Source organism: Sarcophilus harrisii, chromosome 1 (assembly GCF_902635505.1).
Source record: "Sarcophilus harrisii chromosome 1, mSarHar1.11, whole genome shotgun sequence".
In the NCBI taxonomy this organism is placed as follows: domain Eukaryota; kingdom Metazoa; phylum Chordata; class Mammalia; order Dasyuromorphia; family Dasyuridae; genus Sarcophilus; species Sarcophilus harrisii.
The window spans coordinates 290,032,589-290,045,857 of NC_045426.1; the positions used below are offsets into that span (position 1 = coordinate 290,032,589).

The 13,269-nt window shown below is 34.6% G+C and overlaps 1 protein-coding gene across 5 annotated transcripts in view; it reads right to left on the reverse strand.

The window, feature by feature from the left end:
• The window catches only part of TRPM3 (transient receptor potential cation channel subfamily M member 3), a 617,065-nt gene that overhangs the window by 236,081 nt on the left and 367,715 nt on the right, over positions 1-13,269 (reverse strand). The gene's annotated exons all lie outside the window — the stretch shown is intronic.

Genomic DNA, 13,269 nt, shown 5'->3' on the forward strand with positions numbered 1-13,269 from the left:
TCACTATGATGGGGAGAAGAAAACATATGTCCAACTTGCCAACAAAACTGGAATCATTAAATGATGGCTTGTAATGAACTTTCACTAAATTTCTAGAAATAAGAATCTGGTCCATGAGGAGGTTTCTTGTTATTTGGTTTTTTTAAATGTTTAAATGACTTAAGTCACTTTTAAGTTTCTTTGCTTTTTTTTGGTAAGGGCAGAAGCACAAGAAGATGTAAATACATTATTCACATAAAACAAGTTAAATACTATAAATCCCCTTCTACAGTATCCTGGTAGCTTGCTTACATCTACCTATCAGATGGCTACCAAGAAAGAGCATGCCTCTTTGTAGTGGCCAGAAACTGGAAACTGAGTAGATGCCCATCAATTGGAGAATGGCTAAATAAATTGTGGTATATGAATATTATGGAATATTATTGTTCGGCAAGAAATGACTAACAGGATGATTTCAGAAAGGCCTGGAGAGACTTACATGAACTGATGCTGAGTGAAACGAGCAGGGCCAGGAGATCACTGTATACTTCAACAACAATACTATATGATGACCAATTCTGATGGGCGTGGCCATCTTCAGCAATGAGATGAACTAAATCAGTTCCAATGGAGCAGTAATGAACTGAACCAGCTACACCCAGCTAAAGAACTCTGGAAGATGACTAAGATGACATTGAATTCCCAATCCCTATATTTTTGCCTGCCTGCATTTTGGATTTCCTTCACAAGCTAATTGTACAATATTTCAGAGTCTGATTCTTTTTGTACAGCAAAATAACTATTTGGTCATGTATATTTATTGTGTATCTAATTTATACTTTAATATATTTAACATCTACTGGTCATCCTACCATCTAGGGGAGGTGTTGGGGGAAAGGAGGGGAAAAATTGGAACAAAAGGTTTGGCAATTGTCAATGCTGTAAAATTACCCATGCATATAACTTGTAAATAAAAAACTATTAAAAAAAAAAAAAGGAGCATAAACGTAGAGGCAAAGCCTTGGACTAGGAATTGGGAAAGCCAGACTTTGAATCTTACTTCAGATTGTGAGTTCCTTGAGATCTTGGACTATTTTCAGTTCATTTCTTCTTACCTCTAGTACTTAGCACAATAACTGACACTATGTAGTTGCATATTAATAAATGCCTGTTGACTAACTGGAAAATCACTTAACCTGACTTGGCCTCAGTTCTCTCATCTATAAAATGGGGATTAGTAATGCATCATAGTATATAAAGATTTCGCTTTAGAGTACATAAAGAAGTAAATCCAAGTCCTATCTATGACACATATTGACTAGTGACCCTGCGCAAATCCCTGGATCTTGGCTTCCTCATCACTAAAATGAGATTAGGAGATTGGTCTCTGGCATTCCATTCAGTTAGGATTTATTATCTTATGAACCTTATACCAAGGCTTCCAACTTTATACATTTATGATTGTAATATTTTACAAATCTTGAATGCAAATGACTCTGGAGAACTTTGTACTCATACTGTCATATTTTTTATGAAATATTTCTGATTATCTTAGGATAGCTATTTCTGCATGCACACTTTAAAATTTTTACTGTCTCAAAATTTCTTTTCCTTTGTCATCCTGCTTAACCATGAGAATGATAGAATGGTAGGTGTCCCCAGAGACCTTAGAGAAAATCTAATACCACCTCCAAATGTTGCAGATGAGGAATCTGAAACCCAGATTTTTAAAAAGTTAAGCATGCTCTTTCTTCTTCACAATTGTTATCGATTGCCCATTCTTTCTTTGTAAAACGAAAGATTGTGAAGATCAAAACGAAGCTCCCAAAGGTGGTTCAATAGAGAAGGGTCTGGAGGAGAAAGAGCTGAGTTCATCCTGGCTTCAGACAATAACTGTTTGTGTGACCCTAGGCAAATTACTTAATCTCTCTCTCAATCAGTTCGAACTTGCTGAGTAAAGGCATTACAAAAGGTCCAGAGACTAGGATGTTCTGTAGTCAGGTACTTATTCAATTCAACCAGGCCCTTGTTTTTGTCAAATCTATCAAAGATTATATTCAAAGATGGACACTAGTTAATAGTAATTTTCTATGTATTTACTTCCCTTTCCTTGTATGGAGCACTATCTATGTTTAACCCAAGTGAATATCTAGATAATGTCTATTTAGCTCACAGGGTAAGGAGAGTACAAACTTTTATGCACTGAAGCTCTTTTTCCTTGTTGATTCTTCAAAACTATTTATGAGTCTAAGCAGAATTAGAAGGGATTGTAGAAACCAATATCCTTATTTTAAGAAGAAGAAACTGAAAACTAGTGAGCAAGTGACTTGTCTTCAACATATACATGTATATCACACATGCTTCTCTAATATCTATTTATACAGATATACTTATATGTTTATATATACATAAACATATACATACATACATGCATGCACACACATACATACATATACTATATAACTATATTTTCAAATAATACTAAATTTTTTAATATTCTATTGCATTATATTATTTCGGGAAACTAGGTAGTAGGGTGGATAGAGTCTGGAGTCAGAAAATCCACAGTTCAAATTTGGTGTGAGCCACTTTCTAGTTCTATTATCTAGGGCAAATCACTTAACCTTATTTGTTTCAGTTTCCTCATGTACAAAATGAGTTAGAGAAGGAAATAGCAAATCTCTTTAGTACTTTGGCCAAGAAAATGTCGAATAGAATCATGAAGAACAGGACATGAGCAGAATTACTGAACAACAACAATATTGTAATGTTCAGACTAGCTCACTGGAGGATCTTGGTACCAGCCCGAGTCTTTGATCTTAGAAAAGAAGTGAAGAGGCAGGACTCACATGGATGATCAAACATGGAGTTCTTTTATTCCAAATTCTTTCACCCTTATGTACCCTTACATAACTATAGAACACTGTGCATGTGAGACCACATAAACAATTTGCTATTGTGTGTAAATGTCTCTTTGCCACTTAGTATTACTCTGCTTTAATTATCACACAGGCTGTCACTGCCCCCTGACTTTTCAGGAAGGCTGAGAGCCCTTAGCAGGGGATGGGGAGCCAAACTAGACACTGTCAGCAGGGTTCCTTTTACTGGACTAAAGAGTCTTATACCTCATCCAGGGTTCTCAACTATCGGTAATCCTCTACACTATATTATCATTTTAGCAGGGGATCATGGTAGGGAATATCTCTGTGATTTCACCCGGGTAATATAAGGAATTCCCAGATGAAGGAACTCCTTACTTAATGGAATCTCCCCTTCAATTCTTGGAGACCTGTTTAGATAATTGAAAGATTAAAAGATTTGCTTAGGGATCATCATAGGCTACTTTGTATCAGAGCTGGAAATTGAATTCTCTTTCTTCACTACATCATTTTGCCCCTTGATATAATTTTACCATATCATGTTACATTTCTCCATTAGCATGTAAACTTTTTGATAGGAAAGGTGATTTCATTCATTGTAATTGTCTCCCCAAATGTCTAGCATTTAACATCATGCCTATTGATAGACTGATACTATGAAAGGTCCCATGTGAAAAGCATATCATATTTTTATTGAAATGGCTTAAGCATTTGGGATTGGAGGAGAGACACCTATTAAAGCATGGAATCTCAAAATGTTTTAAATTTGTGTGCTTCTTTGGGAAAATTGTCTGTGCTATCCATTTTTTTTTTTCATATTTGTCATTTAAAATATCTGTGAAACAGGAGGGCATTGGGTTACATCAATGAGTAACAAATGATAAAAGCAGAGTGAAGAGTCTTAACAGGACTGCCAAGGCCACATGAATGATGGTGCTCCAAAAAGCACTGTGTAGTAAGAGAGCAAGAACCAACAGATTGCTCCTACTAGTTATATCCCCTGACTTTGGGAGAAGGGATTGAACCAGAGCATTATCACACAGTCTCTGAATGTTGTTACTAGTCAGATCATAGAAAGAAGTTCACATGTCCAAAATGACATAAAACAAAGACAGACCTAATGAGAATGAGACAGCACATTTGCCTTGATTCTCTCAATGTCTTTTTAAAAAATGAGAATCTATAACTCCTGTACCAACCTAAATGTATGTGCTACAGAAAGATGCTTTTACTAAGATGAATAAGGAGAAAGTAGAGTCTTTTAGACTGATAGGATCAGGAATTTGGAGCTGCAGGTAACCTCAGAGCCCATAAAATCTATTTATAGTGTCTCTCTCTATCTATATATCTATATCTATACATATCTATTTATCTATATCTATATGTATCTCTCTCCTCAGATTATATATAAATGTCTATAGATGAAGAAATTGAGACTGAATTTGTATGTCCTTATGTATTGAGTGGGATGAGGACATTGTAGCCCCAGTATTTCCTTTTACAGATGATAAAACCAAGACTAAGTTTTATGTTTTTAATGTTCCACAGTCCTAAAACTCAAGACCTCAGTTCCAAATTCACACGATTGAGGAAGAAATGAAGTGAGAGGCAAAGGAAACAGGGACAATGCAAACTTTTGTGAGATGAAGATCATTTTTGTTGTTGATATTTCAGAACTATTTGCAAGGTCAAGTAAGACTACAAGGGACTACAGAAATTAAATAGTTCAGCCCCCTCACTCTATCAGTGAGGAAACTGAACTAATGAAGCAAGGGATTTGTCTTCTACAAATCAGTCTCACCTTCATGTAAGCAATCAGTTGCCATCTTGCCATTTCCACCTCTACCACATCTCTCACATTTGATATTTTCTTTTTTATTCACACAACTATTTCCATTTTTCACTTAACTGTTGCAATGGCCTCCCAGTTCAAATTCCTCCCTATTCCATTATGTCCTTCATGTATTTGACCAAAGTAGCAAATACTTAGGAGTCAGAAGGCTGGCACAGTGTGCAGAGTGCTGGTCCTGGAGTCAGGAAGACAAGGTCAAATCCAGACATTTTTAGACACTTTTTATTGTGTGACCCTAAGTAAATCACTTAAGCCTTGATAGTATCAGAATCTTCTTCTGTAAAATGGGCATAGTTGGCTAAATTCCATTATGGAATTTCCTTATTCAATAAACTCCAGTGACTCTCTTTTGGCTCTAGGATAAATTTAAACTCCTGTTTGGTTTTTAAAGTCCTTTCTATGGGGCTACAACCTATGTTTCCAACTTTTCTGTACATTATTCTCTTTCATTCATCTTAAGGTCTAGTTAAACTACCCTTCATGCTCTTTCTTATGTATGATAGACATTCCATCTCTCATCTCTGTATCTTTGCCTTAGCTGTCCCCATGCCTACAATCTACTCCATTATTTCCAGTTCATTGAATCCCTTTAATTATCACTTTCAGTGTTCCTTTCCTTAACTTATATTTATTGACTTTTGAGTTTATTTATATTTATTCTGAATATCTTCAAATATTTGTACATCATTTCTCCTGATAGAATGCTTCTTGAGAGTATACATTATTTCATTCTTTGTATTTGCATCCCCAGGAAATATCTACGTAAGAAGTTGGCACACAGTAGGTACTTAATATGTGCTTACTACTTGAATGATCATTCAGGGTAATACAGGTACTACTCTATGCACCATGCATCATTATTCCCTATTCTACCTACTCTTTAACTTATTTGGTAATACATCATATTTTTAATTCACTGTATATTCACTCTTTGTAATAAATACATTTTTATTCATAGCCTTTATTTTTACATCTCTTTAATTTCCCCTGTATTTGTCTTCCATTAAGAAAGTCATTCTATATAGAAAAAGAGGTTAAGCATTTGTATATTTCCTACTGCCTACAAGGCACTCCACTAGGAGCTTACAAATATTGTCTCATATAACAAAGAACTTGTTTTTATAGAAAAAAATGATGAAGAAGAGGAAAACATATTATTCTTTACTCTGGAATTGGGAAATTTCCTAAGATCTAGGGAAATTCATTTCTTCTTTCCACTTCTACTGTTTATTATTTTTCTCATTCGGACTGAGATAATTAGAAATCAGTAGATATTGAAACATCCATTCTAGCTTCCCTTTTGGAGTCACTTAGATTAGCACTTAAAAGTTGCTTGACACCAGAAACCAATAATCATATTATTTATAGTTTCAGCCCTTGAAGGGAAGGATTGGGGGGTTGATAAAATCATGTCTAATGACTGTAACTATTAATTTGTTGTTCTGTATGTTGTATTGTTATTCCTACCATACCTCTAATTAGAGAGTTTGGTAATTTAGGAAATGTAACCTTTGGAGTATGAAAAGTTGCATATTACCACATTTGTTTTTTTATTGGAATGGGTCTGGAATTTATTAGATGAGTCATAATGCTATTCTAAAAAAAATAGGTAAATATTCATCAAATATTAAGTATAACCAACAGCATTGAATGTGTTTGAAATTTGTGTTCTGCTCTAGAATAGACAACATCAGCAGCATCATCCTAACTTATATACCTACAAGAAGGGTTTTGAATGCCAGTGGAATGATTTCTCTCCCCCTCTCAAGTGAAAAAAATAGATAAATGTGTTTACAATTTAGAGAGAACCTATTGGGTTCTCTTACTGGTGAGCAAATAAAAAACCAGGCTGAGGATAATGGCTTTGGAGCCAAGAAGGGAAAAAAAGAGTCAACTCTCTTTTATCTTATACAGTTATCATCAGGGAAACCTGTGGACTGTCTTTAAGCATTGAGATTCATTAATAACAACTCACTTTGGTATGAATAGGCCATCTTCCTCTGGAGAGTATCAAAGTGCTTTAAAGAAAAGTAATTAAACCTTGCCTTCATTGGCATGGGGAGTTCTCTGTGCCAATGAAATCATCGATGTAGTCCTTTCTTCAAATTAAATTAGACATTTGATTGAGGACAATGGAAAGTTTTGGTTTTTCCATTAATTACTTGCTTTGCATATGATAGTCTTAAAAGAACCTAAACTATTCATTCATTTATTTTGATCTTATTTGTATTTTCAGTTTCACATTCTTTCACTCCTTCACTTTCTCCTCTATTCACTGGGAAGTGAAGAAATATGATACCTATTATATTGCAACTTACAGTTTTAATAAAATTGCCCTGAGTATATATAAACATTAAGTGATTGGTCAGGGACATAAAGTCAGTGTGTTACAGAGGCAAGTTTTGAATCCAGGTATTCCTTTGGTGCAGTCTTTTACCCATTAAATCATCTTGTCTGTATGATCACTAAGTAGAAAAGGAAGACTCAAAAAGGTTGTTGAACTTACCCACATCCATTCATCATTTAAATAGTAATTCTCACTTTCCTCCTTAGAAAATGTGTCAGTTAGATATGAGACAAAAACAGAATAACATATAAATGAATATAATAGTAAGTCATATGACTCCTTTGGAGAAGAAATGAAGAATGCTTGGAACTGAAAATCAATGACATCCAAGGCAGTAACCTAAGACACAATGTATTTGCTTGTTGTGAAGGAATAATGTTTAATGGTACTGTTTAAGGTAGAATGACTCATTCTATAGAGTTAGGATCTTACTTAGGATCACTTAGGATCATAATGACCTGTGTTCAGATCTGGCCTATGACACAGACTTTTTTATTGTTAATTGTTCAGCAGTTGTAATCATATCTGACTCTTTAGGACCCCATCTGGGGTTTTCTTGATGAAGATTTACTTTTACATTTTTTGATTTCTTTTTTTCCATTTACCATTTTCTTGTCTAGCTCATTTTACAGAAGAGGAAACTGAGACAAACAAGGTTAAATGACTTGGCCAGGGTCACTCATCTAGTGTCTGAGGCTGGATTTGAACTCATGAAGATAGTCTTATTGATTCTAAGACCAGTGCTCTATCTACAATGCTATCTAGCTGCTTTGAGCTGATTTGAGAATCCTAAATGGTTTTTGCTACCTGACTAGGGCTAAATATCACCATCACTGCCTGCTAAATGGATCACTGACTAGAACTTAAAAGTCATTAATGATTTGAAAATTATGCTAGAGTCTTTGTTATTAAACAGGCAGAGGAGATTCAGGAACTCTGTTATAGTGAAATAATGTGAAGAAGACGTCTTTCATGTGCCTGATAAGTGACTTCTCTGGATGTGGCTGCAAGTCTTATACTGATTTATAGTAAAAGGTTAACCTGGCATCTGTGAACTTTTGTTAGTAATTTCGTTATAATTTCTTTCCTTTATACTACATTTTATTTTATGCATTTAAAACATTATTTTGAAAGAGACACATAAGCTTCACCAGACTGACAAAGGAGTGTAAGGTACAGAAAAAAGGTTTAGAGTCACTTATACTAGAACAAGGAGGGTCATCTAATTGAACTTTTTATTTTGTTGATGAGGAAATTGAGACTCTTGGAAAAAGTTTAAATGACTTTTGTAAGGTCATACAAACAGTAAATAGTACACCTAGGATTTGAACTAAGGTCCTGACTCCAAAATCAGCCATTTATTACTGTTTTATACAATTAATTAATAAAACAGTGAGTCTATCCAATATATTTCCTCCAAATAAGAATTTAACCAGTCAGCCTTATAAATGAAAATTATTATCGTGACTAAATTCTTTTTAGTCAGTGAAGTCTTCACTTAAATATATTTATGAATGTAATCCTTTTTTATTCCCTTAGCTGTCTCAATTTGCTCATGCTAATTGATAAAATAAATAACACCTATGAAGTAATCTGAGTCCCATATTTTTGAAAAGAGAGAACAGTAGTAGGCTGTGGATTCTGGAAATGATGGGGTCAAGAGATCAACAAATTTTACTTGAACTGCTTTGTAGAAGTTGCTCAATTTCTTCTAATTTGCTCATCCTTTTTACTACTTAAGGAACAATTGGTTTTTACTCAGTTTTGGAGCTGGAAGGAATAGCCAAGATTTTTAGAAATTATTCATTTTTTTTTCCTTATTTGCTTTTTGTCTATCACTTTGATTTTTGAGAAAGTCCTTTAAAAAATTAAACCATTCATTTTTTTCTCTGTAACTAAGATACCTAGATGTAAAATGTAAAAAGTTCACCAAAAATGAAAATCAAATATAACTCTCCACTCAATACAAAACTTTGCATACATCTGCATTCTCTACCTCTCCCTGACTATCTGTCTCTCTTTTGTCTTCATCTATGTCTCCATTTCTGTCTATCTCTGTTTTTGTCTTTCTGTCTTTGTACCTGCCCTCCCACTTCTCTCTCTCTCTCTCTCTCTCTCTCTCTCTCTCTCTCTCTCCTCTCTCTCTCTCTCTCTCTCTCTCTCTCTCACACACACACACACATACACACACACACACACACACACACACATCTACACAAAGCTACCCACATACCAGCTTCAGGAAGGCCTGGCTTAAAGCTTAGCCTCTGATATTTATTGCTGTACACATCAGGCAAGTGACAAATTCTTATCCATCTAGTGAACTCTTTAAATTATAGAATATGTGCAAATTCCTTTCCGGGAGCTCTCCATGTGAATCAAATCACAAATCCACACCTGAGGATTGAATTGACGCTCAGACTCTTTACCTCTATGACTTTTTAACCCTTCCTCCTGACAGCAAATGCTATTGGTCATCATGGCTAGGAAAAGCATCTTAGCAAAGTCTAACTCTAAGCTTCAGCAGAGTTTTTAAATGTAATGGAATAATTATACATGATAGATGTGAAAATCAGTATTTCTGGGAATCATGTATTCTCAGCTAAAAGAGAAGATGGATTTAGAACTGAGAATGGCCCTAAGATGGGGCCATTTATTCTATCTTCCTCATTTTACAGAAAAAAATTTTACAGGAAAATAAGACTTGGAGAATTTATGTGACTTGCCTAAGATCATACATGTATTAGTAATAGGGAAAGAATTTGAATTCAGGTTCTTTAATTCCAAATTCAGTCCCTTTTCCACTGCAATATGTTGCCTCAGTTGGTTGTAAAATTAAAAAGATTATTCCCAAACTATTTATCTCAAGAATAAAGGAGAAAAACCTCTTTGTCTTCAGCAATCACCCCTTAAACAAAGCTAAAGAAAGTTTCATAAAAATTACTTCAGTCATTGTTTGTGAACAGGTTTTCCTATGGCTGTTATAATAATAACTGATATTTAGATAGAGCTTTAAGGTTTACAAAGGACTTTTTTTTTACATATATATATGTATATATATCATATATATATATTAGGTCAATTGTTCTTCACAAAAACTTTTTAAGGAAAATACTATGATTTTACAGATGAGGAAAGTGATTTGCCACATATACACAGTGTCTAAGGTCTAGCCTCTATTCATTACAAATCTAGAACTCTTTCCACTCTAATTCAACAAACAATAAGGGATTTTAGGCTCTGAGTATTTTGCTTCTTTTCAGAGAAAAAATGGATTTTATTCAGTCTTACAGTTTAAGCTATTAAAATTTGCTTAATCCATTGTTCAAAAACTAGTAACTATTTTGATAATTACGAATTAATGTACAGAGGACTGTGCTGGAGGTGAGATGGTCAGACATATAAAATTTCAATTAGACAAAATAAATGAAGATAATTTTTGGGGAAGGTCGCTAGCAGCTGCAGTGGGGCTTGGTTGTGCTTAAGGAAGTGTTAAAAGACTAGGAGCAGATTATCTGCTTAACAGTGAACTGAACTAATGTATATCTAAGATAGACTTATTCTGAAAGGGAAAACAGAAAATTTAAAAAATAAACAAGACAACACACATTTTGTGTGTGTGTGTGTGTGTGTGTGGTGTGGTGTGTGTATGTATATAAATACAACTAATTCTTGATTCTTGGACACAGAATTGGATTCATATAAACTTGCCTTCTTTATTCTATAAATTATAAAACTAGCCCTGTCCCAATTTCTTTTCCAAGATATACTATTTGGGCCAGCTTGGTGCTTGGGTAGAGTATGGAAATGCCTCCATGCTGTGACTTCAAGAATTAACTCTATACTATTTACTTCAAGGGCACTAGAAATGTTTTACCTTACAAATACTTTCCCAAGCTGTTTCCAAACATTTAAAAATACTTTAACAAAGAACACAGTTTCTTTCCATAGTTTAAGTACTTTGGACAGCTACTTCCTCAGGCAGAAATCAAGAGAATTTTTCAGAAAGTAGAGAAGAGTATTGAGATGAATGGAGGAGGAGGGGTAGGTGAAACTAGATCAAGGAGAAAGAAAGAAGTAATTCATAATCAGAGTCATTTTATTCAAGAAAAAAACAGTGGAGAAGACAGACAGAGTTGCTTAATGTTGCTTAAAGTCAAATGTCAAAAATAAGGGAATTCCCTGAAGAAAAGACCCACAAAATATACCCAAGTCCATTTTTTTCTGAATTCCAGCTGCCTTCAATTCAATCCATACTTTTAGGGACCTACTAAGTAATTACTGGGAAAACAAAGTCAAAAACCAAAATAGTCTCTTCCCACCACTGCAGTCATTTAGTTAGTCAATGAACAATTAAGTATTTACTGGTACAGGGCACTGTGGTAAATCCTGAGAATACAAAATTCTGCTATCAAGGAGTTCACAGTCAGATGGGGAGACTCCATGAAAACAAGTATATGCAGGCTAAATTGGGAGTAGTCTCAAGCTTGTAATATGAATAGAATCAAAGAATTTGAAGAATAGAAGGAACCATCTATTCTAATCCACACACCAAAGGCTATAACATAAATGACAAGTGGTTGTCCAGATTCTGCTTGACATTTTCTAAGGAGGGGAAACCTCTTGAGGCAACTCATTCCACTTTTTTTGGATAGTTCTAATTATTATTATTATTTTGCTGAGGTAATTGGGGTAAAGTGATTTGTCCATGGTCTGTTTGGCTAGGAAATGTTAAGTGTCTGAGGCCAGATTTGAATTCAGGTTCCCCTGACTTCAGGGTTGGTGCTATATCCAGCTATATCCATCTAGCTGCCCCAATAGTTCTAATTATTAGAAGAGGCAGCTGATGGCTAAGGAAATCAGGAAGACTTTGAGTTCGAATCCAACCTCAAACACTTCTTAGCTTGTGATAAATCACTTAACTTCTAATTGCCTGTCAAAATTGGACCCATGGGCTCCACTTGATAAGAAAATAGCAGACCACTTCAAATGGGGTCATAGAGAGTCAAACATGACTGAAATGATTGAACACAATTATTAGAAAGTGTTTCCTGAATCAAGTTTTAATTTGTCTTTATTGCTTCTACCCATGTTTTTTTCAACCAATCTTCTTATCAGTGACCCAAAACCTCTCACATTCTGGATATCCTCCTCTGATACTATCCTAGTTCTAGATACTCATCTCTGAAAGCTAAGCTCCAAAATCACATTAGCATTTTTGGCTGCCATATTATTTTACTCAGTTCTATTACATTTGCATTCCACTAAGTTGCAAGTTCTTTTTCAGAGCTGCTTTTTCTATTCGCCTCTCCCATTTTATACATGTGAAGATGATTTTTGTACTCTAGTACAAGGTTATACATTTATTTTTATTGAATTTGATCTTATTAGATTCAACCCAATACTTTAGTTTGGCTTATTTAGTCTCATTTTTTTTGCCACACAAAAGTGGTTGGCTCATTGGTACAGGTAACAGAGGACAGACCATTAATCCTATGCAATCCCTTTGTGGGCTCTAGAAAGTCTCCTTTTACACATATCATTGCATGGGGAGTCTTTGTGGAGTTGTAACCTTACATGGGTTTTGGTGATCCAGTTCTTTCTCACTTGTTTTAAATATATGTGTCAGGTGGCCAATGAATAGAATATGGGGTTGGGAGTCAGAAAGACATTGAATTTGAATCCTCCCTCAGACAAGTACTAGCTGTGTGACTTTGGGCAAAACCTTTAACCTGTCTCAGCCTTAGTTTCTTCATTTGCAAAATTTGGATAATAAAAACACTTATCATATAATTGTTGTGACAATCAGATAGGTTATATACAGATATGTACAACAACTTGCAATACCTTGAAGAACTATATAAAAGCAACTTCTTGTTATTGTTATATGGAATTTATCATTAATTAATTTAAAGAACACAGGATTTAGAACTAGAAGAACTGTTGGATATTATATAATCTAATGTCCTCATTTTACTGAAAAGTAATTTCATGGTGATATGACTTTTCCAAGAATCATGTAGGTAGTCATCAGCAAAGCCAGGATTCTAATCTAGGTATTCTGGCTTCAGATTCAGCTTCTTTCCCAATCACAGGCTGCTCTGTTGACTTTTTACTTCACGAATAAAAAATCCATAAAGCCAGTAAAGCAACTCATAAATGAATGAGTATTATGAAAATAAATAAATGAAAAGCTCAGAGGTCTTACCAAA